The 26738-nt window shown below is 44.9% G+C and overlaps 1 protein-coding gene and 1 long non-coding RNA gene across 3 annotated transcripts in view; one reads left to right on the top strand and one right to left on the bottom strand.

The window, feature by feature from the left end:
• Window positions 1-26738, bottom strand: part of LOC140726610 (NALCN channel auxiliary factor 1-like) — a 174000-nt gene that overhangs the window by 110857 nt on the left and 36405 nt on the right. Inside the window, exons 1-2 of one of the 2 annotated variants that reach the window (XR_012098678.1) lie at window positions 20659-20788; window positions 18804-18915 (exon numbers count right to left, since the gene is read on the bottom strand). The exons of the other annotated variant lie outside the window; for it this stretch is intronic. The gene's annotated coding sequence lies outside the window, so the exon portion shown is untranslated. Of the gene's footprint in view, window positions 1-18803; window positions 18916-20658; window positions 20789-26738 lie in introns of those variants that run through there. 2 annotated transcript variants of the gene reach the window in all.
• LOC140726611 (uncharacterized) lies at window positions 21089-26631 on the top strand. The gene is made up of 2 exons (XR_012098679.1): window positions 21089-21143; window positions 23788-26631. It is a non-coding gene; the product is annotated as an uncharacterized lncRNA (long non-coding RNA).

Raw genomic sequence — 26738 nt, 5'->3', positions numbered from 1 at the left:
GAGAGAGAGGGAGACGTGCTGAAGACCACATTCCACCGGGAAGCAGAATAAAGCGACCCTGGCTATTGTCTCATGAAGACCACATGTAAAGCCCTCGGGCAAAGTGGGCTGGTTGAGAGAGAGATTGACACCTGCGATCTCGTGAGGAAGTATAAAGGAGGTTCTGGGGGGGACGACCCCTTCAGATGCACCAGAAGACACGCTGGAAATCCTGCGACAGCATTTTGATAGCGACAGCCGGTGGTGGGGTTCGTGTGCGTCTTTTCCTTGCCTGGGATTGGCGACCTCACCACGGAAGAACGGCTTAGCTACAGGGGAGGCCACAAATGAGCGTCCATTTCCCAACGAGACTTCGACGAACCAAACTCCTAAAGGTTGGAAACCCTGTCGGGTAACTGTTTCATTCAATCTCTATCTCTCTCTCTCTTTCTAACAAAAGTGCACCAACGCGACACCACAACAGACGGCAGCTAGTGGAACTGCAGTGACCACAAGAGACTTTCAGATATACAGCGGACAATATATACATTACCCCTAGACAACGATAGAGTTTATTTCTTATTGGTTATTACTATACCTGCGCTTTAGATTGAGTATTGACGACTTATGGTTTCTGAATGTTTGTATTAACCTTACTTTTGTGTCCCTTTATAAATAAAAACGTTTGAAAATGGTACCATCAGACTTCAGCGGACCTCTCTATATTTGCTGGTAAGTGATCCAGTTACGGGATACGTAACAACGTGGGTGCCTCGTCTCGAGATTTGAAAACAAAATTGGGAGGGCAGTGAATTGGGTTTGTAAGTCAAAAAAAAAAGAAAAAAATTTGGATCTGGTACGCGGGTAGCCAGACAGGAAACCAGCAAAGATGGACGTGGATGAATTTATGAAAAACCCGACTGTGGAGGCGCTAGAGGCGGCCACCAAATCAGACTTGTTAAATTTGGTGAAGGGATTGGACCTTGCAGAAGTGAGGTCGTCCATGCAAAAGCAGGAGGTGCGAGGGGCCATAACTCGGTATTACAGAATCTGAGGCCACAAACCAGGCACGCCCAGGATCCTCTTCAGTTTGCGTATAAGGAGAAGGTGGGAGTGGAGGATGCTATCACGTATTTGCTGCACAAATCACTTTCTCACCTAGAGGGGGTCAGTTGTGCTGTGAGGATTACATTCCTTGACTTCTCCAGTGCCTTTAACACCATCCAGCCCAAGATCTTAAGGCACAAACTAACGGAGATGGGAGTAGACTCTCACATGGTGGATTGGATAGCGGACTACTTGACAGATAGACCTCAGTATGTGCGGTTGGGAGACTGTAGGTCTGACACGGTGGTCAGCAGCACAGGGGCGCCGCAGGGAACCGTACTCTCTCCGGTCCTGTTCACCCTGTACACATCAGACTTCCAATATAACTCGGAGTCCTGCCATGTGCAGGAGTTCGCTGATGACACGGCCATAGTGGGGTGTGTCAGGACTGGACAGGAGGAGGAGTATAGGAAACTGATACAGGACTTTGTGATATGGTGCAACTCAAACTACCTGCGTCTCAATATCACCAAGACCAAGGAGTTGGTGGTGGACTTTAGGAGATCTAGGCCTCATATGGAGCCAGTGATCATTAATGGAGAATGTGTGGAGCAGGTTAAGACCTACAAGTATCTGGGAGTACAGTTAGACGAGAAGCTAGACTGGACTGCCAACACAGATGCCTTGTGCAGGAAGGCACAGAGTCGACTGTACTTCCTAAGAAGGTTGGCGTCATTCAATGTCTGTAGTGAGATGCTGAAGATGTTCTATAGGTCAGTTGTGGAGAGCGCCCTCTTCTTTGTGGTGGCGTGTTGGGGAGGAAGCATTAAGAAGAGGGACGCCTCACGTCTTAATAAGCTGGTAAGTAAGGCGGGCTCTGTCGTGGGCAAAGTACTGGAGAGTTTAATATCGGTAGCTGAGCGAAGGGCGCTGAGTAGGCTACGGTCAATTATGGAAAACTCTGAACATCCTCTACATAGCACCATCCAGAGACAGAGAAGCAGTTTCAGTGACAGGTCACTATCAATGCAATGCTCCTCAGACAGGATGAAGAGGTCAATACTCCCCAATGCCATTAGGCTTTACAATTCTACCTCCAGGACTTAAGAACTTTTTAAAAGCTATTAATGCTTTTTGAGACGGTGATTTAGATGCATATCATATTTTTTTTACTGAGTTAAGTATTGTATGTAATTAGTTCTGCTACAACAAGTGTATGGGACATTGGAAAAAAAGTTGAATTTCCCCATGGGGATGAATAAAGTATCTATCTATCTATCTACATTGGGAGGAACGTGTTTGAAGCTGGGGTCTTGGAAAATATCCCTGAAAAAGTACCAGCGAGTGGAATGGATCAGCTAGAGTTGGAGAAATTAAAGTTGGAACATGAACTTAAAATGAAGCAGCTGGAAGCGGCTGAGAGAGAGATAGAAAGGGAGCAGGTGTTCCACATAAAGGAGTTAGAGGTGAAAGGGAGCCAAGCTGAAAAGCAAAGACAGCATGAAATTCAGCTAAAAGAGCTAGAAGTAGCCGAGAAAGAGAGGGAACGAGCCGAGAAAGAGAACAAACAAGCTGAAAAGCAAAGAGAGTATGAGGAGAGACGAGAACAGAGGGAACATGACTTGGAGGTGGAGAAGTTAAAGAAAGAGCGAAGAGATCTAGGGTTAGATCGAGAGGAGAGGTTTAATGTTAGTCGGGAGTTGAGGGTAGTATCTCCATTCGAAGAGTCGGATGTTGATAGTTATTTCTTGCTTTTTGAAAAGGTGGCAGTAAATCAAAAGTGGCTCAAAGAGCAGTGGGTGGCGTTGTTACAAAGTGTGTTAAGGGAGAAAGGCCAAGCGGCCCGAGATTTCCGGGCTTGACCTGTTTTAATTGTGGGAAGGGAGGACATATTGCCTCTAGGTGTTTTGCTCCGAGAAAGGAGTCAGGAAAAGGGAGAGCAGCGGTCCCTATCGGGTGTGCCGTGGTAATCAGTAAATCGATGAGAGAGCCCCGGGTAGACAGAGTACGAGAAGGGTCAGAGACTTGGCTGTCACCCGGAACCATGTCCGTGAAGGGGGGAGACCCACCCATTCCCGTCCGAATCTGGCGAGACACTGGGGCAGAGCTGTCGTTGATCCGCCGTGAGATACTAGATTTCGGTCGGAGAAGGGGAATGGTCGCCGTGAAGGGGATAGGTACAAGAATAGAAATGGTGCCCCTACATCAGGTAATTATGGATTGTGAGCTGGTATCTGGACCAGTCGAAATAGGGGTGCCAGCAGAATTCCCGAGAACTGACGCGGACGTCCTCCTCGGAAATGATTTAGCCGGGGGGCAGGTTTGGACACGGCTCAAACAGCCTGTGAGGATTGCAGCCCCGCCCCTCGCATCTCCAGTCTGTACCACAGGCGCGAGCATTCGCAGCCTGTCGAAAAAGGCAGCTGAGAAAGCGAGCAGTTTAAATCTGGCCAGTATTGATTTGGCCGAGACGGTCCTACCGACCCTGTACCACGAGGGTTCTAAGGGTGGTAAACCGAAGAGTAGTAATGTGAAAGGGGTTAAGGGAGAGGAGCGAGATCTACCCTTAGCGAAGAGAAAGGTCCTAGAGGTAGGAAACAAAGATGAGAGATGGAAAAAGCTGTTAAAAGGTCCAGAGTTGGACATAGATGATCTGTTGGGGGTGGCAGCCCTGTTTGAAGAAGTTGAGAGTTATCAAGGTGTTCCCAAGAATGAGATGAAGGCAGTCCTAGATGAAAAGGATGCCATTACCTTGGAGAGGTCTGCTGGGTTGGCAGACGAGGTTGGTTCAGCCCGCAGGGTTGAGTTTACTCCGGAAGGGAGTTGCCCAGAGAGGAACTGAGAGGATCAGGGGAAGTTAGAATTTGAAAAGGGTACGGGTATTGAAAGCCTGGAAGAGGCCGATGTCCCATTTGAGTGTGTCCAAGATGTGGATGCACGTGGTACTGAACCTAGTAATGGAGCTCAGAAAAGGTCTGAGGTATTTGAGTCAGTTGAAAAGGACTGTGGGTCAGATGGACTGGGTTCAGTGAAGACAGGGTTAACCCTGGTAATTGGGGAAGGGAGAGTTCCCAGGTGTTGGTACACGAAGGGGTGGTGAACCTTAAAGTGGAACTCGACCATGGGGGAATAAACATCATTATTGAAGGGAACGGGAAGTTTGTAGCTCCCAAATCGAATGAAGAAAATTTAAAGGTTAGATTGGTGTCAGAAGAAGCAACCAAGCTACAGAAACGAGGGCTTGGGAACACGGTGCCTGCGCATCGGTTACAGGTTGATTTGGAATATAAAGGTGCCCCACACGCTGTTGTTATTCAAGAGCCGAAATTTAAATGCGACCTGAGGGAAAGGTTCGAACGGAAACCCATCAGCCTGCATGGTCCTGACAAAAGGGCTAGCCGCCTGGGTAACATTACAGAATGGGGTGGAAATGGTCGAAGTGGTGTTGATAAGATGACCCCGATGAACGAGACGGGCGGGAGTTCACCACGCCAAATTACTCAAGTTCCCCACGGGGGGACTCCCCGGAAAAGAGGCGACGGTTAATTGAAGTCTGATGCTACAAGATTTTCAGTACGGTACGCGATGTTAAGATATTAAAGAAAGGGACACTGTAATCGTTAACTGTTTAGGTACTGACTTGAATGTATAACAGTAGTACTCTGTGAAAAGAAAAGTTTGTGTATGGTGGTAGGTAAAAAAAAAAGAAATCCTGTAAGACTCTATACCACTGTTTTTTTTTAACCGCTGGTAAAAAACGTTTAAGAGAGGAGGTGTTATGATACCAGCCCCCTCCTTTGCGAGAATCGCAAGAGCCCTAGTGAAGGGGGGGGGGGTCAAAGACCCAAGAGGGAGAGAGACGTGCTGAACAGCCACAGGAAATGGGAGAGAGAGGGAGACGTGCTGAAGACCACGTTCCACCGGGAAGCAGAATAAAGCGACCCTGGCTATTGTCTCATGAAGACCACGTGTAAAGCCCTTGGGCAAAGTGGGCTGGTTGAGAGAGAGATTGACACCTGCGATCTCGTGAGGAAGTATAAAGGAGGGTCTGGGGGGGACGACCCCTTCAGATGCACCAGAAGACACGCTAGAAATCCTGCGACAGCGTTTTGATAGCGACAGCCGGTGGTGGGGTTCGTGTGCGTCTTTTCCTTGCCTGGGATTGGCGACCTCACCACGGAAGAACGGCTTAGCTACAGGGGAGGCCACAAATGAGCGTCCATTTCCCAACGAGACTTCGACGAACCAAACTCCTAAAGGTTGGAAACCCTGTCGGGTAACTGTTTCATTCAATCTCTATCTCTCTCTCTCTTTCTAACAAAAGTGCACCAACGCGACACCACAACAGACGGCAGCTAGTGGAACTGCAGTGACCACAAGAGACTTTCAGATATACAGCGGACAATATATACATTACCCCTAGACAACGATAGAGTTTATTTCTTATTGGTTATTACTATACCTGCGCTTTAGATTGAGTATTGACGACTTATGGTTTCTGAATGTTTGTATTAACCTTACTTTTGTGCCCCTTTATAAATAAAAATGTTTGAAAATGGTACCATCAGACTTCAGCGGACCTCTCTATCTTTGCTGGTAAGTGATCCAGTTACGGGATACGTAACAGCATAGATACTGCCTGACCTGCTGAGTTCCCCCAACATTTTGTGTGTGTTGCTTTGGATTTCCAGCATCTCTTGTCTTTATGTTTACTGTTGAAAAACTAATTTTATCAACCACTCCTCCAAGAGGGTCACAATAAATGGTACACTTCATTAAAAAGTCAAATTCATTAGATTTGAGATTCATAAATTGTGATTTATATATAAAGCATCAACCATTGAAGACCAAAGTTACTTGTGATACATTAATTGGAAATATATTAGCTTCCAAGTAATTATCCAACTAATTAAATTTAGAGATTATAAGGCTGTTTGATTTATCTTATCATTTTACTTTAATTTTAAATGACATGTTGGATGAAGTTCTACAGCTTTCCATTGTTTTATTAATGCTTCAGGTCGCAGGTTTGAAAATTCTTCCTTAAAATGCTTATTTGATTGGACTGCCAAATTTCCTAATTAACTGTTTTCACCCTTACAGAATAGATGCCTGAGCTATTTAAATTCTATTCTTTTATTTTGTTCTGTACTTTTAATCCATCAGAATAATTGTTCATCATTTAATGTGTTCTCTTGTGAATCTTCACAGCTTTCAGATCAAAACCATTTCATTTTCTCAGGCCACATCATTAGTCTTATGAATTGCCGGGTACAACTGTGACCCTACTTCTTACAGAAAGGAGAAGAGATGATGTTGTATGGTTTTGAAATTCTGATCTGAGTACAGCAGAGAATATGTGCCTGGAATTGCTGCAGTGTACAATGAGGTATGCATTTGGCACAGCAAACTGAATGGCGATTCAGTTGAAAATGGTAATTCTGCTGAAAATGGTAATTATACTCAAAATCCAAAGCAGAATCATACCATCAGATACTCCTTTTGGAGGTCAGGGCTGAGGATCATTAGTCATAGCCCAAATTCTGGTTGGGGTGGCATCTAAGATCATGTCAGAAGGTGCGAGAGTGAAAAGGTGGATCTTAAGATTGCCATGTCAGGAAATGGAAGGGGAATAATCATGGGTTAGGCATATGAGAGACTGCGGAATAGTAGATTCATCAGAGAGAAACAATAGATCAGGTCACTATGGGAGAATTTGTGTCCCAATATTTGGATGGGGATAAAATATAATTTGCAATCTGGTATCACAGTTTAAATGGTGCATGAAGATTATAGGGTTGTGGTGCTTGAAAAGGTGGGGAAGATGGGAAGGAGAGCAAGCTAGGTGATAGGTGAAGTCTGGGGTGTGGGAAAGGTAAAGGGCTGGAGAAGGAGGAATCTGATGAGAGGAGAGTGGACCATGGGAGAAAGGGAAGACGGAGGGCAGCAGGGGAGATGATAGGCAGGTAAGGAAGGAGAAATCAAAGTTCATGCCATCAGGTTGGAGGCTACTTACACAGAACATGAGGTATCGCTCCTCCAACCTGAGAATGGCCTTGTTGTGACAGAAGAGGAGCCCACGGACCGACACATCAGAACTGGAATGGGGATAGGCAATAAAAAAGATTTGCCACCAGGAAATTCCGCTTTTGGCAAATGGAGTGGAGGTCCTCGACAAAGTGCTCCTCCAGCTTACATCGGATTTCACCTACGCAGAAGAGGCTGCATCAGGAGCACTGGATACAACAGATTGGCAGGTGAAGTGTTGCCTCACCTGGAAGGACTGTTTGGGGTCCCGAATGGAGGTGAACAGGCAAGTGTCGCTGGCAGGGATGAGTGCCAGGATGGAGACTGGTGGGGACGGATGAATGAACAAGTGATCCATGCAGAAAGCGAAGAATATTCTCAACAGTTATACCCTGGGAAATAAACAGGGAGTCTTGTGTGCCTACTAAATGAATTACTGTCTTCCAAATAGCTAACTTAATAAAGTTCAAAGTTCAAATTTATTATCAAAACAGGCATTCACAATAGAACAAAGAAAGGCAATAAAATCCATGAAAAACTACACACAAAGACTAACAAACAACCAATCTGCAAAGGAAACAAACTGTGCAAACAAAAAAAAAACAAATAAAGCATACATTCAGCAAATGAACAAACAATACTGCCAACATGCCGTGTAAAATCCTTGGAAGTGAGTCCATAGGTTGTAGAATCAGTTCAGTGTTGAGGTGAGTGAAGTTATCCATGCTGGTTTAGGAGCCTAGCAGTTGAAGGGTAATAAGTGTTTCTGAATCTTCTGCTGTGGGACCTATGGGTCCTATACTTCCTTCCCAATGGCAGCTATGAGAAGAGAGCATGGCCTGGATAGTGGGGGCCATTGGTGATGGATGCTGCTTTCCTGTGACAGCACTCCACACAATATGCAAGCTGGTGGGGAGGGCTTTACATGTATCCACCATGTTTTGTAGGTCTTTCCATTCTTGTGCATTGGTATTTCCATACCAGCCTATGATACAACCAGTCAAAATACTCGTCACTGTGCTTAGTACGTACAGGTGCTGCCATGCCTCCTTTGAAATGTCACTTTATGCCGGTCCCAGGACAGACCCTCTGTATGATATTGCCAAGGAATTTAAAGTGACCGAGTCTTCACATCCGATAACCTGATAAAGACTGGCTCATGGACCTCTGGTTTCTTCCTCCTGTAGTTAGCAATCAGTTCATTGGTTTTGCTGAATCTGAGAGAGAGGTTGTTATTGTGGTGTCATTCAACCAGATTTTCACCCATATGCCGACAGTCGACCAACAACAGAGCTGTTGTCAGAAAACCTAAATATGACATTGGAGCTGTACTTAGCCTCACAGTCATAAGGATGAAATGAGTGGGGAATGACTAAGCACACAGCTTTGCATTGCACCTGTCCTAATATTGATTGCAGAGAAGATGTTGTGGCTGATCTGTACTGACTGGGATCTGCAAGTGAGGAAATCGAGGACCCAGTTACACAAAGAGGTATCAAGGCCCAGTCTTGGAGCTTATTGGTTAGTTTCGAGGGGATGAAGGTGTTGAATGCTGAGCGTTCTGATGCATGCCCCTTCACTGTACAGATATTCCATAACTGAGTGAAGAGTCAATGAACAGCTGTTGAGCTGTTTAACAGTTGGCAAATTGGAGGGATCCAAGTCACTCTTCAGGTAGGAGTTGATGTTTCATGACCAGCCTCCTAGAGTATTTCATCACAGAAGAGCCCAATAATCACTAGGAAATATTACCTAATAAGAATTCTTGCAAATTGTGATCTGGTCCAACTTTCTACCAACGTCTTCCTAATTCAATGCAGAAAGTCACAATTTTCTTTTCTGGTTTTCATGGAAGAAATCTTTTTGTATGTAGCACAGGAAATTAAATAACTAATATGTGTCAATAACACTGCTGCAAGTAAGCTTATCATTGTACCTGTACCTCACTATATTTTGTCACCGTATAACAATAAATTTGACTTCTCTTGACTTAACCTATAATGTAAACAACTGAAGATGTTCTGAAAAGTGAAAGGAAGAGTTATTTTAGTCACAATACGTGCTCTCATTCTTCTGGAGTGGAGAGCTATGAAATACATTTTCTCTTTTTTCGTCAAATGAAATACTATTTACACTGATCAAATCTGACACAGGTAGCTATTGACTAATGTAAGCAGATGGTACCAACCATTACCAGAGGCATCAATCTCAAATAGCGTAGCTTATAAGTTATCAGCTGGGCTAAATATTTCAGACAATTCAATCAATTTTTACTTTTAGATTTCTTCAGCACTCAAAATTTTCTTTGATAATTTATATCCTGGATAAGCTATCAGCTGATTTATTTCAAAATTAACATTTTAATTCCAAAAAAAACTGAAGAGATTTGTAATCCATTCAGCCATCTGTTCCCTCATTTGCTCCTCCTCAAGTTTCAAATCTCAGTTTTTGCTTTACACCTAGAATTCACATGAAATGAACCTCCCAGTAATTCTCTGAAATCTCTGCATTGGGAAATCCAGTAAATCAGTTTCTCAAACAAAAATAAAACTGCTGGAGGGACCCAGTCAGTCAGACAGCAGCTGCAGAGTCAAAGACTTCTATCAAAGATTCAAAGTACATTTATCATAGAATATATAAAATTATACAACCTTCAGGTTTGTTTGCTTACAGGTAGCCACAAAGCAAGAAACCCGAAAGAACCCAATTAAACAAAAAAAAAGACCAACACCCAATGTGCATGAGCAAGAAAAAAAAGAACACAAATCACACAAACAATTGAAGTGAACAACATTCTGAGCCATATTGAATCCTCAGATCCGAACCCCGGAGTAGCTGGAGCAGGCCCAAAACCTCGCATACCAGCTCAAGCTGCAAAAACGCAAAGAAACCAGGCAAAACGAGCTTGTATGTGCACAAATATTGAAATTGAAATAAGATATATGTACTATACATCTTTTAACTATCATGTTCTGGGTAAATGCATGGCAATGCTCATTCCTCTTGCACAGCATTCTTGTCTGCTGTCATCCAAGAACTTCTCTATCTAGATAATAATGTGGCCCATTATGGAGTCAAATAGTTAAGGCAAGGGAAAATGCAGAGAACAAAGGGGGTAAGATCTGTAAGTCCTTTTGGAAATCCAACAGATGGAGTGAGTGTACCAGCCATCTAGAAAAGAAATGAAGCTGGAAAACCTGCCCAGTTGATGAATTATGCAGTGCTGCAATTAAGAGAGCAGAGGGTGATCAACACTGCAAATGCAGCTCTGTTATCAGTGACAATTCTCCTTTAATATAGCCAATCTCTCTCCCTTACAATTGAACTAGAATTTTGTCAGCACTCGCAAAAAGCAAACGAGTAGCTACAGTGCAGCTGGCACATGAGTTTAATTTCTGTGCCACTTGTGCACAAACCCAAAGCCTTTCCCGTGAGCTGAAGCAAATCAGGTAAGTACAGAGCTGTCGCGGGGGTTGGGGAGGAGGGTCAAATGATCAGAGTGAGGGTCAACTTAGAGGAATTGTTCAGGGATGAGGAGGGGCATGAAATTGTTGGTTGAAAAGGAGACCAAAATACAAAAATTGGTATGAAATGGTCAGTGGCCAATGTAGCGTGCGTGTGGTGGGCATTACCTGGCTAAGGATTTCAGAAATTAGGCTGAGGAAATGCTGGGAGTCATAATCATTGGAATGGAGGCAGAATGAGACCTGATGGTGACTAAATCACTTAATGGGAACCCATCCGAGTCCAGCGCTGGCCTAGGAGTTCCTTAGGAAAATCTCTTCTAAATCATGTAAAGGCTGGTGCTCTTGTAAGTGGAGAACTGTTTCTCCTCATTTGGCCTGCAGACCAATTGAGCCACACATATGTGAATGAAATTGACAAAAGTTGCTTCAAATATACAGTAGAGATCTCTGGATCCCAATTTTTGGGCAGGAATTCTCTTGGCATTACATGTCAGAATTTCATAGAAATTCGTTTGTGTATCACACATTTTGAGGCATAAAAAGTCAAATTCTATGCACCAGTATTTTCACAGCGAAGTGCAACAAACAGTCCAAGAATTAACATTTCATCTCCAGCAGCTTTATTCGCTCCAGTATAAAATATGGCATAAGATAGCAGTTGCTTTTTTACAAAGTGGTACATTCTTGTTTCTGTTGTAATAAGAAATGCAGACCTAAATTAGCAGAAAATAATAGAATCTATTCAGGTTCATAGGCTCATGGGAACAGTACTCTAACTGGACTTAAGGTTTCACTCTGTATTAACACTAGTGTCTAAATGCAGTTTACCATGAAGGAACCCAACCTGTTTCTGTTAATTATATTGCACAATTAGTCTGCTGTTATTTCCCCTCAGCTTGTACTTCCCAAATACCTACCGTTGATGTCATCTTTACAAAGAAATTAATTTATATAAAAAGTAAAACTTCAGAGATGTGTTTCCTCATGATCAGTGTCGGTACAGTGCATGGGAGGTAGAAGATGAGTATGAAATTGAGGGGCATTGTTGTCTATTCACGCCTTCAGCCTAATGATCTTATGTTAGCTCCATTCATTCATTATAATACCATACTGTGTCAATAAGAAATGAAATGCCATTGAGAATGGGAACGTCATATAGTTCACACTGCTGATGATTTATCTGTGTACATTATGTGCTGATACACAGAGGAACTGAAAATGCATAGCAATGTCCGATAACAATGCATTGGATGCCTGGATAGAGACTACATAATCTTTTAACACATGTGTATGACCCACACCAGTCAAAGACCATTCCTAGACAGGCAGGTAACACTGTGTCTGTTATTATTTCTGTATGATCTAAAGAATCTCTAGCCTGTGCTGGAACCAGGTATATCCCCTATAATGCATCTATGTAACTCACTCCCCTTTAGTGAAAATCCTCTAACCCATGTTGTTATACACTCACCTTGTCCCTCCGTATTGCCTGACCTGCTGACTCAGAACTTACACTGTCCAAATGCACTCTGCCCGCCACTGACCACACCTCCACCAAAGGGTAATTCCAGTTCATGTCGACTGCCACACCCCTGCCTGCTGATTCGACTTCCTAATAAATATCAGGATTTCACCCATATCCGAGCTTCTCTCCCGAAACCCACGCTTTGGAACGTGTGCTCTTTACAATTTACTAATAACGCTGAACAAATACCATTTTTAGTTGACTCCTGAGTAATGCGGCTTTTGAGGTAACAACCAATTTCTAGGTGCAAAAATCATGGCTAGGGTAAGAAAGCTGAGGAATTTAAATTAGTATAATTTAATAAGTTTATAATAATCTAGTATTAGTAATGCACATTCTGTGAGTGTAAACATACCTTTAAGAACTGAGGACACCACGTGACATAATCTCAATGCATTTTTGAAGTAAACATTGCAGTTTAGCTTGAGAATTACTATCTTCAATTAAGGAATTTCTGTTGTGATCTCTGACTAGAATGGTAGTACTTGCAGAAACACTAAAGAAACCTTCACACACCACAGTTTGTGCATCTATACTGACATGTGGTCAAGGATCTAACTGGCAGATTTCCCAGACAGTTTACAGGGTTGGGAATGTCAGGGAACAGGTGATCAATGGAGAGGAGGTGAGGGCTTTCTGTAATCCAACAGAGGTGAAAGCAGATAATGTCTCAGCAGGTGTTCCTATCAGGCGCTCTGCTGATGGATGAGAGTGGCCTAGGTTTGATATACGATACCACCAAGGAACAATATGATCCAAGTTCCTCTGTAAAGATCCATTGGGGTGTTGTATCAGAATGGTGGCATTGTGGCGACCCAATTACTAGCACACTCGAACCGGCTGACAATTAGCCAGAGCCAAAGACAAAGATACATAGCCTCAAGGAGTTTCAGTTACGTGCCTCTCGAAGTATCGAGTGGGGGGAGACAGGCTTTAAAGCAAGACTGTGTTTTTGAAATAAAGTTATTCCGTGGTTGCAGTTTACCGACTCCGTGTCGTAATTTCAGCGCTGCGTGTAGCACGCCGCTACATTGGTGACCCCGACGGTCCAACCATTTTTTTTGGACCGGAGATGGCAGACGCTGCGTTTGTTAACACGGTTTCCTTGAAGCTGCCAAGCTTCTGGACGCTACGACCTCACCTATGGTTTCAGCAAGCAGAAGCCCAATTCCATGTTTGGCAAATAACCTCAGAGGACACCCGTTACTACTACGTGGTGAGCTCCCTCGACCAGGACACAGCGGTCCAGGTCGCGGAGTTCGTACAGTCTCCCCCGGCGGACGGCAAGTACACGGAATTCAAAGCCCTGCTCATAAGGACTTTCGGGCTCTCCCGCCGCGAGCGAGCTGCCCGTTTACTGCACCTGGATGGTTTGGGAGACAGACCTCCATCGGCTTTAATGAATGAGATGTTAATTCTGGCCGACGGGCACACACCCTGCCTCATGTTTGAGCAGGCTTTCCTGGAGCAGCTGCCCGAGGACATACGCCTGCCGCTGTCCGACGCGGATTTCAGTGACCCCCGGAAGGTGGTAGCCCGGGCGGACGCGCTGTGGAACGCCAAGAAGGTGAGTGGGGCGTCCATCGCACAGCTCACCCGGCCACGCTCCCAGCGGCAAACCAGTCCAGGCCCGGCCGCAGAGCCCGCTAAACCCAGAGGCCGGGGTGTGGAGCCCAACGAACACTGGTGTTTCTACCACCAGCGGTGGGGCGCAGATGCCCGCCATTGTCGCCCGCCTTGCCAGTTCCCGGGAAACGCCAGGGCCAGCCGTCGCTGATGGCTACGACGGCTGGCCATCGGGATAGCCTCCTGTATGTCTGGGACAAACAGTCGGGACGCCGGTTTTTGGTCGACACCGGTGCCGAGATCAGCGTCATACCTCCGACGAGTTACGACACCCGCAGCAGGGCGCCGGGTCCCCCCCTACGGGCCGCGAACGGCAGCACCATAAGGACTTATGGCACCCATCCGGTGCAGCTACAGCTCAACTCCAGCAAGTTTACGTGGGACTTCACACTGGCCGCCATAGCCCAACCGCTTCTGGGTGCGGATTTCTTGCGGGCTCACAGCCTACTGGTCGACCTGCCCAGGAAGAGACTGGTTCACGCCGAGACCTTTCAGACATTCCCCCTGGGTGCAGCCCAGTTGCCAGCCCCTCACCTTGGCTCCATCACGCTGTCCAGCAACGACTTCACCAGGGTCCTGGCGGATTTCCCATCAGTTCTGGCACTACAGTTCACGGCAGTCATGCCCCGACACGATGTACAGCACCACATCCTGACCCAGGGACCACCCCTCCATGCCCGCGCTCGGCGGCTTCCCCCGGACAAGCTCCGACTGGCGAAGGAGGAGTTCACGCGGATGGAGGAATTGGGGATAATTCGGCGGTCCGACAGCCCATGGGCCTCCCCCCTGCACATGGTGCCCAAGGCGACAGGGGGCTGGAGACCGTGCGGCAACTACCGCAGGCTGAACGAGGCTACAACACCGGACCGCTACCCTGTGCCACACATTCAGGACTTTGCAGCCAACCTGCACGGCGCGCAGATCTTCTCCAAGGTAGACCTAATCCGCGGATACCATCAAATCCCGATGCATCCGGACGACATCCCCAAAACGGCTCTCATCACCCTGTTCGGCCTTTTCGAGTTCCTCCGCATGCCGTTCGGCCTGAAGAATGCCGCACAGACGTTCCAGCGGTTGATGGACGCGGTGGGACGCGACCTGGACTTCGCATTCATCTATTTGGACGACATCCTCATAGCCAGCAGCAGTCGTCAGGAGCATCTGTCCCACCTCCGACAGCTCTTTGCCCGGCTGAGTGACTACGGTCTAACGATCAACCTGGCCAAATGCCAGTTCGGGCTCGACACCATTGACTTCCTGGGCCACAGGATTACTAAAGACGGGGCAACCCCTCTGCCCGCTAAGGTAGATGCGGTCCGCCATTTCCCCCGACCCACCACGATCAAAGGCCTTCAGGAATTCGTAGGTATGGTCAATTTCTACCACCGCTTCCTCCCTTCAGCTGCCCGGATCATGTGCCCCCTGTTCGCCTTGCTGTCCGGTCCGGGCAAGGACATTACCTGGGACGAGGTGTCCGCCGCCGCTTTCATTCAAACGAAGGATGCCTTGGCGAATGCCACGATGCTAGTGCACCCCAGAATGGACGTCCCTACTGCCCTCACGGTGGACGCCTCTAAGACGACAGTCGGTGGGGTACTGGAGCAGCTCATCGTGGGCCGCTGGCAACCTCTGGCGTTTTTCAGCAAAAACCTGCGGCCACCCGAGCTCAAATACAGTGCTTTCGACCGGGAGCTGTTGGCGCTATACCTGGCAATCCGGCATTTCAGGTACTTCTTAGAAGGTAGGCCCTTCACCGCGTTCACGGACCACAAACCGCTTACCTTTACATTCACAAAGGTGTTCGATCCCTGGTCGTCCCGCCAGCAGCGCCATCTGTCCTGCATCTCTGAATACACGACGGACGTCCGGCACGTCTCGGGTAAGGACAATGTCGTGGCGGATGCGCTCTCTCGCCCTAACATTCACGCCCTTTCCCAAGGGGTAGACTTTGAGGCACTGGTTGAGGCACAGTTGGCAGATGAGGAGATCCCGTGTTACAGAACCGCAGTCTCCGGTTTGCAGCTCCAGGACCTCCCCGTAGGCCCAGGTGAGAGGACCCTACTCTGTGACGTCGCCACCGGCCAGCCCCGCCCCGTCGTCCCGGCACCTTGGCAACGACGTGTGTTCGACTCCATTCATAACTTGGCCCACCCCTCCATCCGCACTACCGTCCGGATGGTCTCCAGCAGGTTCGTTTGGCACGGACTCCGCAAGCAGGTCTGTGACTGGGCCAGAACGTGCCTGCACTGCCAGACGGCCAAGGTGCAGCGACACACCAAGGCCCCGCCGCAGCAGTTCCACCCCACCCACCAGCGTTTCGACCACATTCATGTGGATATCGTGGGCCCCCTGCCAGTGTCACGCGGGGCGCGGCACCTCCTGACTATCGTGGACAGGTTCACAAGATGGCCAGAGGCGGTCCCGCTCACCGACACCACCTCCGAATCTTGCGCCCGGGCGCTGATCGCCACCTGGGTGTCCCGCTTTGGTGTCCCGGCCCACATTACCTCCAACAGAGGCGCCCAGTTCACCTCCAGCCTCTGGTCAGCGATGGCCAACCTGTTGGGGACTCAGCTGCACCACACCACTGCCTACCACCCACAGTCGAACGGACTGGTGGAGCGTTTCCACCGCCACCTGAAGTCGGCTCTCATGGCGCGCCTGCGAGGAGCTAACTGGGCGGACGAGCTTCCCTGGGTCCTGCTCGGCGTCCGCACGGCGCCCAAAGACGATCTGCACACTTCGTCGGCCGAGTTGGTGTACGGCGCGCCCCTGGTCGTTCCCGGGGAGTTCATACCAGCCCCACGGGGGCGAGAGGAAGAACCCGCAGCGGTCCTGGGCAGACTACGCGAGAGACTCGGTGCCCTGGCCCCCATGCCCACTTCGCAGCATGGGCAGCACCCGACCTGCGTACCCAAAGATCTGCAGAACTGTAAGTTTGTGTTTGTACGCCGGGGCGGGCATCGGCCACCGCTGCAACGGCCCTACGAGGGGCCGTTTACGGTGATCAGAAACGACGGGTCCACGTTCGTGCTGGACGTTGGGGGGAGAGAGGAGGTTTTCACGGTGGACCGACTCAAACCGGCCCACGTGGACTTGGCGCAACCGGTTGAGTTTCCGGCACCGCGGCGCAGAGGCCGACCTCCCAAACAGGGCCCGGCCCAGACTGTGGACATTGGGGGGTGTACCGCCGGTTCTGGGGGGGGGGGTTATGTGGTGACCCAATTACTAGCACACTCGAACCGGCTGACAATTAGCCAGAGCCAGAGACAAAGATACATAGCCTCAAGGAGTTTCAGTTACGTGCCTCTCGAAGTATCGAGTGGGGGGAGACAGGCTTTAAAGCAAGACTGTGTTTTTGAAATAAAGTTATTCCGTGGTTGCAGTTTACCGACTCCGTGTCGTAATTTCAGCGCTGCGCGTAGCACGCCGCTACAACATTATATATACTACTGCCATGGAAACTACATTGATGTCAACTTTCCAGAGCGACCCAGAGATATTTGCCATCTAGTTTCATTGTGAATTAATACAGAAGTATGGTGCCATGGACTGAATCTTGTGAATATTTTGTTCCATGAAGTGTAGCTTCATATAAAACTGATTGTCGCAATTTTGTCTTCAAATATTAATCCTCGGCAGTTTGACGCATTCCTCTGTACTAGTTGCTCTTCTTCCAAACTGAAGAGTGCTCCAGCCATGGCTCAGTCAGTGCACTTTCAACTCAAAGCTACAATGATATAGATTCTGGCAAAAAACTACAACATATTCTAGTTTAGCAGTGGGGGGGGTCCTGCATTGTCATATAGTCTTTTGTTCAGGATAACAAACTAAGGATTTACTATGTTTCTCAGGTCAAGTTTACTGTCATAAGCATACATATACATGGTACAAATGCCATGAAAATTTACTTTCTCCAGCAGCAGCACAATACATTACAGACATGACAAACATACTAAGTCAACTTAAAAGGTCCAATGTTAAAGATTTTAAAGTTATCCAAAGGTAAACAATTTTTATTCTTCAATCAACATCACTAAGTCTGCTCTCCTGATTGTTATCACAGTGCTACCTAGGGCAATTTGGTGTGTGCAATTTCACCACATTGCAACAGCAATTACAATTAGTCCATTCTTTACTGGCTCTAAGGCACTTCGTGATTCCCTGAGTTCAAAGGCAGGTTTTTGGTCATTTACAGAGTTCAATATTATTATCCAAGACACAGCTAAACACAGTGAACTTGCTGAAACTCAACCATTGATGTCTGTGGGCACCATGTGTCACTTCCTCTTAAACTGATGCACACCTTTTCTCCTTACTTTTTTTTCTGCTACCTAATCAACCGCTTGATCAATTCAGAACTTTATAATTGATTTCACAGGCACAAACTTTAGTTAACATTTTAAGGTTGGTCAAAAGTAGCAGATTTTAACGATGGTCTCAAAGGAGGTGAAGGAAGCAAGGTTTAAGGAGGAGATTACAGGGAGTAGGATCTAGGAATTTGAATATATATCCATCATTGAGGCTGGAGTGTGAGGAATAAAGATTTCACAGATTTGTATTTGTTTCTAATTTTTGAAAGGAGTCATTTTTTTCCACCAATTTGTAATTATTGCTTGTTTTTTTAGGCAGAACTATTTGGTAGGTTTGGCCACAATGGTAATGAGAGGAAGAAAACTGGTTTCCAATAGTAGTTAAACTGGAGTTTAAATAGGTTTCAAAAAAGAAAGGCTGACAATTTTATTAACACAGCGATACATTTTCAAGTTCTTTTAGGTACAACGCGCTCTGAGCCCATACCAGTTTCTATTGTAACTGATCATTAACTCATCTATTGATTCCTCTCTCCTCATTCACTCATGATCCTAAAGGGAAGTTGATAACACAGACCCACAGCTTGCCACTCAATAACAGTGCCAATTCAACACAATTCTGCCACCAAGTACTTGTAATTGTCTATGAGAATGCATGACATCAGAAATATTTGTTCTGCATTAAATCCAGTTCTGAGAATCACACTCTAAAATGGATCCTTATTACATCTATGGAAAACTTTAGCAATATTTCTCTTCAATGTAATGAATACATATTCTGAACATATGCAAGGAATATTTATTTATCCTTACATTTACCTTGATTGGGATGTGGTGGAATATCATGTCCAAATCTGGACACCACTCATAAGTTCACCAGCTTGCTTTCTGGGGATGAATGGATTGTCCGCAAGGAGATTAAGCAGTCTGCCTAGAGTACAAAAGATTGAAAGATAATCTCACTGAAACTGATTACTAGGCAAGTGCAGGGAAGATGCTCTTAAGATAGAGGTCACAGTCTCAGAGAAGGGGTCCAACATCCAGGACTGAAGACAGCAGAGTTAATTTTCTTCCAGAAATTTCTACCCAAGTGGGCTGTGAAGGATCAGACACCGAGTGCATTCAAGACCGAGATTGCTACAGTTTTGAATGCTTAATGATTCAAGGGGAGAATTCAGGAAAGGGCCTTTGAAAAACAAATTAATAATAGACCTTATTGAATGGTGGTTCAGGAGCAAGCTCCTGCTTATATATTTTTTGCAGCCTTGTATATTTTACCGCCCTTTCTCAAGTGGTTCCACTAATGCTTCCACCTTTCACTCTCCCCTGTTCTCCTTTGTGAACTTTTCCCTTTGATCCCCCCCCGCTCTCTGCCTTTCCCCCTTTCTTTACCAACACTGTGTTGATATTCATCCAGCTCATTGTAATTTCTAACAAAGGTCTCAGTGGAATACCACTGGTCACAAACTTCCAGCCACCTTTCCACCACTGCAATCTGTCTTCTATGGCCAAGCCAATTCTGAATCCAAACTTGCAATTCATCCTGGATCTCGTGCATCTATATCTGTGAATCATCTTACCATGAAGTAAGTTATCAAAGTCCATGTAGATGATGTTCACTGTCCTACCTTCAACAATCATTTTCATCACCTCCTGAAAGAAATCAGCAAAATTTGTAAGACATGTCCTTCCCCACACAAACCCATGCTGACTGACCCTAATCATGGCCATGGTGTTTCAAATGCACCTAAATCCCATCCCTATGCTTCTGACAGCTCTCAGTGGCTTCCGACATTCTGTTGTGAGGCTCACTGCCCTAGAATTTCCTTGATTACTCTATTTCCCTTCTTGAACAAAGGAACAACTCTTTTCTCACGGATGCTGCCTGACCTGCTGAGTTCTTCCAGCGTTGTGTTGGTATTCATTGTTTACTCTCAAGTCCTCTGGGGCCAAACCAGTTATTAGTGAAGATACAAAGATCTTTGTCAAGAAACCAGCAAACTCTTCTTTTGCTTCTCTCAAGAACCTTGGATATATACCCTCTGGTCTTAAGAATTTACCCACTTTAATAACCTTCAAGACACCCAGTGCCACTTCCTTCTGCTCTCAAAATTCCACAGCACCTTAGTATGCCTCACATTACTGATAGTATCCCACATATCCCTGGTGGAGACTGGCACAAAGTACTCATTTAGTACCTTGCCCCTATGCTCTGGTTCCATGCATAAATTCCATTCCTTCTCCTTGAGTGGTCCTAAAAGCTCCGCAGTTTTCCTGTCGTTTTTAATGTAAGTATAAAATGCCTTTGGATTCTCTTCTGTCTGACTTTCCAAGAACATTTCTTGACCACTTTGGGCTCCTGCTTGATTTTTCCTACTTACATTTCTCAAGAGTCAAGTCTAATTTTAGCTTTCTAAATCTTACATATTGCGACACCTCACTATCAAGTGTGGGTAAGGGTGCCGAACGAGGGTCACCAGTTAAAAAATAAACAGATAAGCCGGAACCGGAGTTAGTACAAGTGGTTTTATTTAGTACTAGGTGAAAAAAGTGCAGAAACTGCGAAGCAGAAAGTATTTACAACTAGGTAAATGAAAACAAACATGCATGTACAAAAATTTACAAATATACAGACGCTTTTTCATAACACTTTTCAATATAACTATTCACCAACCATCAAATACAACCTCCACACCTCTGTAGCAAAGCCAGACTGGGGGTTTAAATCTATTTTCTCTCTCTCCAGTCCTGCCGACTGTACTTTCCCCATAGACACTGCCGGGCCCGCTGCATTCCTCCGCCATTTCCTGTGTTTACATCCTAGAAGGACCGGGGCATTCTACTGTTGGTCTGGGGCAGGGGGAGAGAATAATCACATGACCAGACCATAATAATTATATCAGATGCAGAATTGGATCATTTTAAATTGGGATTCTAACACTCTATAGTGTTATTCCACAACAAATGCCTTAGTTAAACCCACAGATCAGTGTCCACATGCTCAGATGAATATAACAGAATGATGTCCCCCCCACCAGTGGTGTTACCTATGTAGGCTGTGGTGCGCCTGCTCCCACCAATTCAGGCATTATTTTAGGACACCTCAAACTGTCCCCTGGGTCTTTCGGGGCCGTTCTGTCTGCAAACCGATGTAAAGGGGTGAGTGAAAATAAATGAAAGTGTTGGGAAAGTTGGTGTCTAGATCCTCATTTTTATGTTATAAACCCGTAGAACACGGTAACTGAAGGGATTGTATTGATTAACGGTTGTTTTATTGTGGGGTGTGTAGATGGGGAACTCCCAGGGAGGCTGAAGTGTGAACAACCGGGGACAGGACGAGGAGTGACTACCCGGGCAAAGGGGCAAGCTTAGCGGCAGAATTAGAGTTTCCAGCCTGCTCTGTCACATATATATTTTCTTTTCCTTTTTGACAAAATTCACCCTTTCTCTCCTTAATTAAAGTTCCGTTACCTTGCCATCCACATCCTTGGTCCTCACTGGTACATGGCGGATTTGAGCCCTAATCACAAGCAAGAGGAAATCTGCGGATGCTGGAAATCCGAGCAACACACACACTCACACAATGCTGGAGGAATTCAGCAGGCCAGACAGCATTATGGGGAAAAAGTGCAGCCGAAACCCTTCGGCAGGACTCGAATCAGCTTGTTTTTTTTTAAGCAGCTATCATGTCAGACGTGGTCTTTCTTGATAGCAACATTCTCTTTTTTTTGTAATTTATTTTTTAAATTAAAGTTCATCTTCAAACAAACATTTCCATAAGATGTATTTCAGGCATTGTACACTTCCCCAGCTTCTGTCATAATCTGTTCTCCACCAATTTAGTGCTTCTATGGTAATGTCAAGGTCTATCGTTATTCACAAACTTAAAACTTGAGCGTTTACTGCAAATGCATTATCCCTGTCCTGACGAAGGGTCTCGGCCCGAAACGTCGACTGTGCTTCTCCCTATAGATGCTGCCTGGCCTGCTGTGTTCCACCAGCATTTTCTGTGTGTTGTTTGAATTTCCAGCATCTGCAGATTTCCTCATGTTTGCATCCCTAACTTTTCTTGGTTTTGATCATAGATCATTGATGTGAAACATTAACCTGCTTTTAGCAATGTTCAGCAACATCTATTTAATGCGGATAGCTAATTTTATAAATGATTATTAAAGAATTCATTATTACCACTGATCTTCTCACCTCCAAGCTTTCTGGCGGCTCATTAATTTTATACTCCAGTTCAGTACTTCCACATCTCTCATCATTGTAGAAACCACATCTTATCTCACTCTCTGCTTCTCCATTCTAAAGTGCTGCACTTTGTGGATATTGAAACCAGTACAGAAGATTGGATGAGGGTGGGGGAGAGGTAGTAAATTGAAATGAGTGGTCCCCCAAAATAATTTAAAAATGAGTAATGCACTGTCTTTCCTAACTAAGAGTACTGGAGAAGCGGCAGGGAGCGTGCTTCATGATTCACCTTGGCCCAAAACTCAAATTATACATTTGAGTGATTTCATTAGTAAGATTTCAGAGCACAGACAGTAAACATTCATGGAACTCAATTTTGTGAGAAACTTTCCTGTACCCACTAAAATTAGATGTTTTATATCTGTAACCAGTAACCAGCCTTCTTGTGGCCAAGACATTGACTCTCTAACAAAGTAGATGATTTTGCACATAGCACACCTCTCTGTCTATCCCAAAATGACAAATCATAGGATTCATGATAAAGATAAATGAGGGAAATCTGAACCCACCACAGTCTATATAATGCATAGAATAATTATGATAAAATCTTCACTATCTGTTGCCTAGCAATACAGTCAAAAAGACATTATGACAAATTTATTTTTGTTAAACTTTTAAATATTTACCAAGGGAGGAAAAATGAGTCACAAGCCTAGATAATCAATCTGGTAATAGAATGATTTTATAAGCTATACAATAGAAATCATGTCCCTAAACAGGGATGTTTTTCATTGATTGACATTTAAAGTTTAACTCCACTGCAGCCACCCTTGCCCATCACCCTGTTTCTTTTCCCTCCTCCCCCTCCTCCATCTGCCTATCCTTCCACTGAGCTCACTCCACCCACTGTTCCTATGTGGCCAACCATCTCCCTTATCTGATCCCATGCTCCACCTTACTTTACCATCATATTCTGTCACCTGTACCCTTTGTTGACTCCACCTGTCACCTTCCGGTCTCTTTTGCTATTTTCACTTCACTCCTCCATCTGCCCATCACACTTCATCAACTGGATTCACTTTTGTCCTTATTAGTTCTTCTCCTTCCCGTCACCTCCTTATTTGGACTATTTCCCCGTCCAGATGAAAAATCTCGACCTGAAATGTCGACTGTCTATTTTTCTCCATAGATAAAAGAATGATAGATAATAGAGAAAGTGAGAGAGAGGATGGGAGGAAAGGGGATTAAAAAACTGAGAGCCAGTGTTGTGTTTAAAAAAAAAGGTGAGGGAGAGGATGAGAGAAAGGGGGATGTTGAGAATAAACAAAACTGAAATGGAGAGAGAAATTTGCTATTGTTTGAAACAAATAACTTGCAAAAGCTGGACTGAGTAAGTCTGAAGAAAGCCCCGGAATGATAGAAATTGGGTGTTTAGTGTTGGGTTTGGTTGAGGTTGTGTTTGGGGTAATGGCAAGGGTGGGATGTATGCACTTGACTTGTGTCAGGAAAATAAAATGGTGCATGATGTCACAAGTCAAGTCACTTTTTATTGTCATTTAACCATGACTGCTGGTACAGTACACAGTAAAAACAAAACAATGTTTTTCAGGACCATGGTGCTACATGAAACAGTACAAAAACTACACTGAACTACGTAAAAACAACACAGAAAAAAACTACACTGGACTCAGATCTACCCAGGACTGCATAAAGTGCACAAAATAGTGCAGACGTTACAATAAATAGAGGGCAATAAGTTGGTGTCAGTCCAGACTCTGGTTATTGAGGAGTCTGATGGCTTGGGGGAAGAAACTATTACATGGTTTGGTCGTGAGAGCCCAAATGCTTCGGTGCCTTTTCCCAGATGGCAGGAGGGAGAAGAGTTTGTATGAGGGGTGCATGGGGTCCTTCATAATGCTGTTTGCTTTGCAGATGCAGCGTGTAGTGTAAATATCCATAATGGCAGGAAGAGAGACCCCGATGATCTCAGTTGACCTCACTATCTGCTGCGGGGTCTTGCGATCAGAGATGGTGCAATTTCCGAACCAGGCAGTGATGCAGCTGCGCTCAATACATCCTCTGTAGAATGTGATGAAGATGGGGGGTGGGAGATGGACTTTCCTCAGCCTTCTCAGAAAGTAGAGACATTGCTGGGCTTTCTTTGCTATGGAGCTGATGTTGAGGGGCCAGGTGAGATTCTCCGCCAGGTGAACACCAAGAAATTTGGTGCTCTTAACTATCTTTACCGAGGAGTCGTCGATGTTCAGTGGAGAGTGGTTGCTCTGTGCCCTCTTGAAGTCAACAACCATCTCTTGTTCACATTCAGAGACAGGTTGTTGGCTCTGCACTAGTCTGTTAGCTGCTGCACCTCCTCTCTGTATGCTGACTACAAAATTACTAACAAGATTACTAATTACAAAATTAATCATATTACATTGAGATAAACTTTATGATGCATTTATTAAATAGAGATTACTCTCAAAGGGGAACTGCAGATCTAAATACACAAGGAAAAATTGAAGCATTTTCCTCAAAGTAGCTGTCTGATTCATTGGCATCCTCCAGCATTTTGTATGTTCTTCCCCAAAATACAACTCTGCAAATATGAAACTGGATGTAATAATTTGCAATGAGAGCTTTGTTATTAAAGATTAATCCCACACAAAATAAACAGAGCAAATATGTTCCCACCAAAAGGAAATAAGTGTAACTTTCAAATCCAACAACTTCTGGATATCATTAATGACAGAATAACTTATGGCAATGAAAAAAAATCCAAAACATTTGCTTGACATATAAAAGGCACGTATCAAATCTGTTAATACTCCTGTACCTATTAAAATCAAATCTAGACCAATAGCTGGAGGAAAGGGGCAGACTCACTTCCTGATTTTTCAAAATTGTTCCACAATCTTCAATACATAAGTCTGAGTTAGATCAGGTCCATAAATACTTAAGACTTTCAATATTGTCCAGGCAAAGCAGCACTCCATACACACTATCCACTCTCCTGCTACGCCCCCCACCACCACTATTGTTACAATGTACAGGAACAATCCCAACAATGCTGCTTCAATAACACTTTACAAACTTCCAGTCTCTATCATCTAGAACAGGGGTTCTCAATCTTTTTTGTGTCATGAACCCCTACCATTAACTGAGGTGTCTGTGGACCCCAGGTTGGGAAGCGCTGATCTAGAAGGAGAGAGAATACGGGTGTTTCACTACTTCAAATCCCTTCCTGACTTGTAAATCTATCTCTGTTCCTTCATTGTTGATCAATAAGTACCAAAGTGCTCCCTACGTTAACAGAGTACAGACTGTAAATGATTCCAGACAGCAGCAGCTTTCTCCAGGGCATTTAGGGTTGGGTGTTCAATATCAATCATCTTTCTGAGTTTAAAGCTCAAAGTACATTTTTTAATCGAAGTATGTATACTACATACAACTTTGAGATTTGTCTCCTTACAGGCAGCCAAAGAACCCATTAAAACACAGTCCGTCAAACATAGAAAACCTACACCACAATACAGGTACTTCGACCCACAATGCTGTGCTGAACATCGAACATGCAATAAAAAAACATTGTGCAAACAATAAAAGTAAGCAAATAGCTCTCAGAACTGAAGTTCACGAAAGTGAGTCCACAGCCACGAAGCCAGTCGTCACTGCAGCTGGTCCAGGAGCCCGTTACTTGCAGACCGTAGCCTTTGATCAGCACAGAGACGAGTCGACCTCACAGAGCAGCGAGCTAAACACCAGCCCATCCCTCTGCTCTGGCTCCAAAACCCTGACCTTTTCAATCCAACCTGGCACTTAAGTCAGCCAAGCTTCAAGTCATGCCTTGCTCTTGGACCTGGGCCCTGTACTTTGATATGTGGAAATTAAAATAAAATAGATTCTGAACAAAGTCAATGAAAATACTTCATAACAGATATTCATTAAGTACATGTTTAATATGTTTGGTTTAGCTTTTTGAAGCTTATGAATGTAATAGTAAGCTTCAAGTTAACATTTGCCTAAGATTAAAGAAGATGGGAGAGAAGAATACCACGGACAGCCTTCAGGTTCCCTGTAGTGTACTCTGCTATCTATCCAGGGCATATATTTGTGATTGGCTTATTTTTTATCATTTAACATTTTGTAACATTTGTTCCTAAAAAAAAGTCATCTGAATTTAAGGTTTATAACATCTGCTGCAAATTTGATAAGTCACATTTCATGAAGTGTTTCCAATATTTAAATTTAAGCAGTTAATTAGCCTGTAAATCATTGCACTGTTAAAATAAACAGGATAATTCACTGGTTTGAATACCAGAGAGAAAAATTTCACACAAGTTCAACATATGCTCAGGCGCCTATATGGGGAAAAACTGGGATTCATTATCTGCTGTGTAAGGTGTGTTTTGTTCAGTAAAAGGACAAATGCTTAGGAATAAAGATACAAAATAGAGCATTCAGCGTTCAAACTGCTCTACCAATCCGCTGCTGAACTCTACCTCGTCTTCACTTGCTCACCTTTCTCTTCCTATCCTTAATAAATAAAAAGGTCTATCAATG

This window comes from Hemitrygon akajei, chromosome 4, assembly GCF_048418815.1.
Source record: "Hemitrygon akajei chromosome 4, sHemAka1.3, whole genome shotgun sequence".
Taxonomy (NCBI): Eukaryota; Metazoa; Chordata; class Chondrichthyes; order Myliobatiformes; family Dasyatidae; genus Hemitrygon; species Hemitrygon akajei.
Note: the sequence above shows the minus strand (reverse complement) of the source record. Positions and strands in the feature narration are given on the sequence as shown.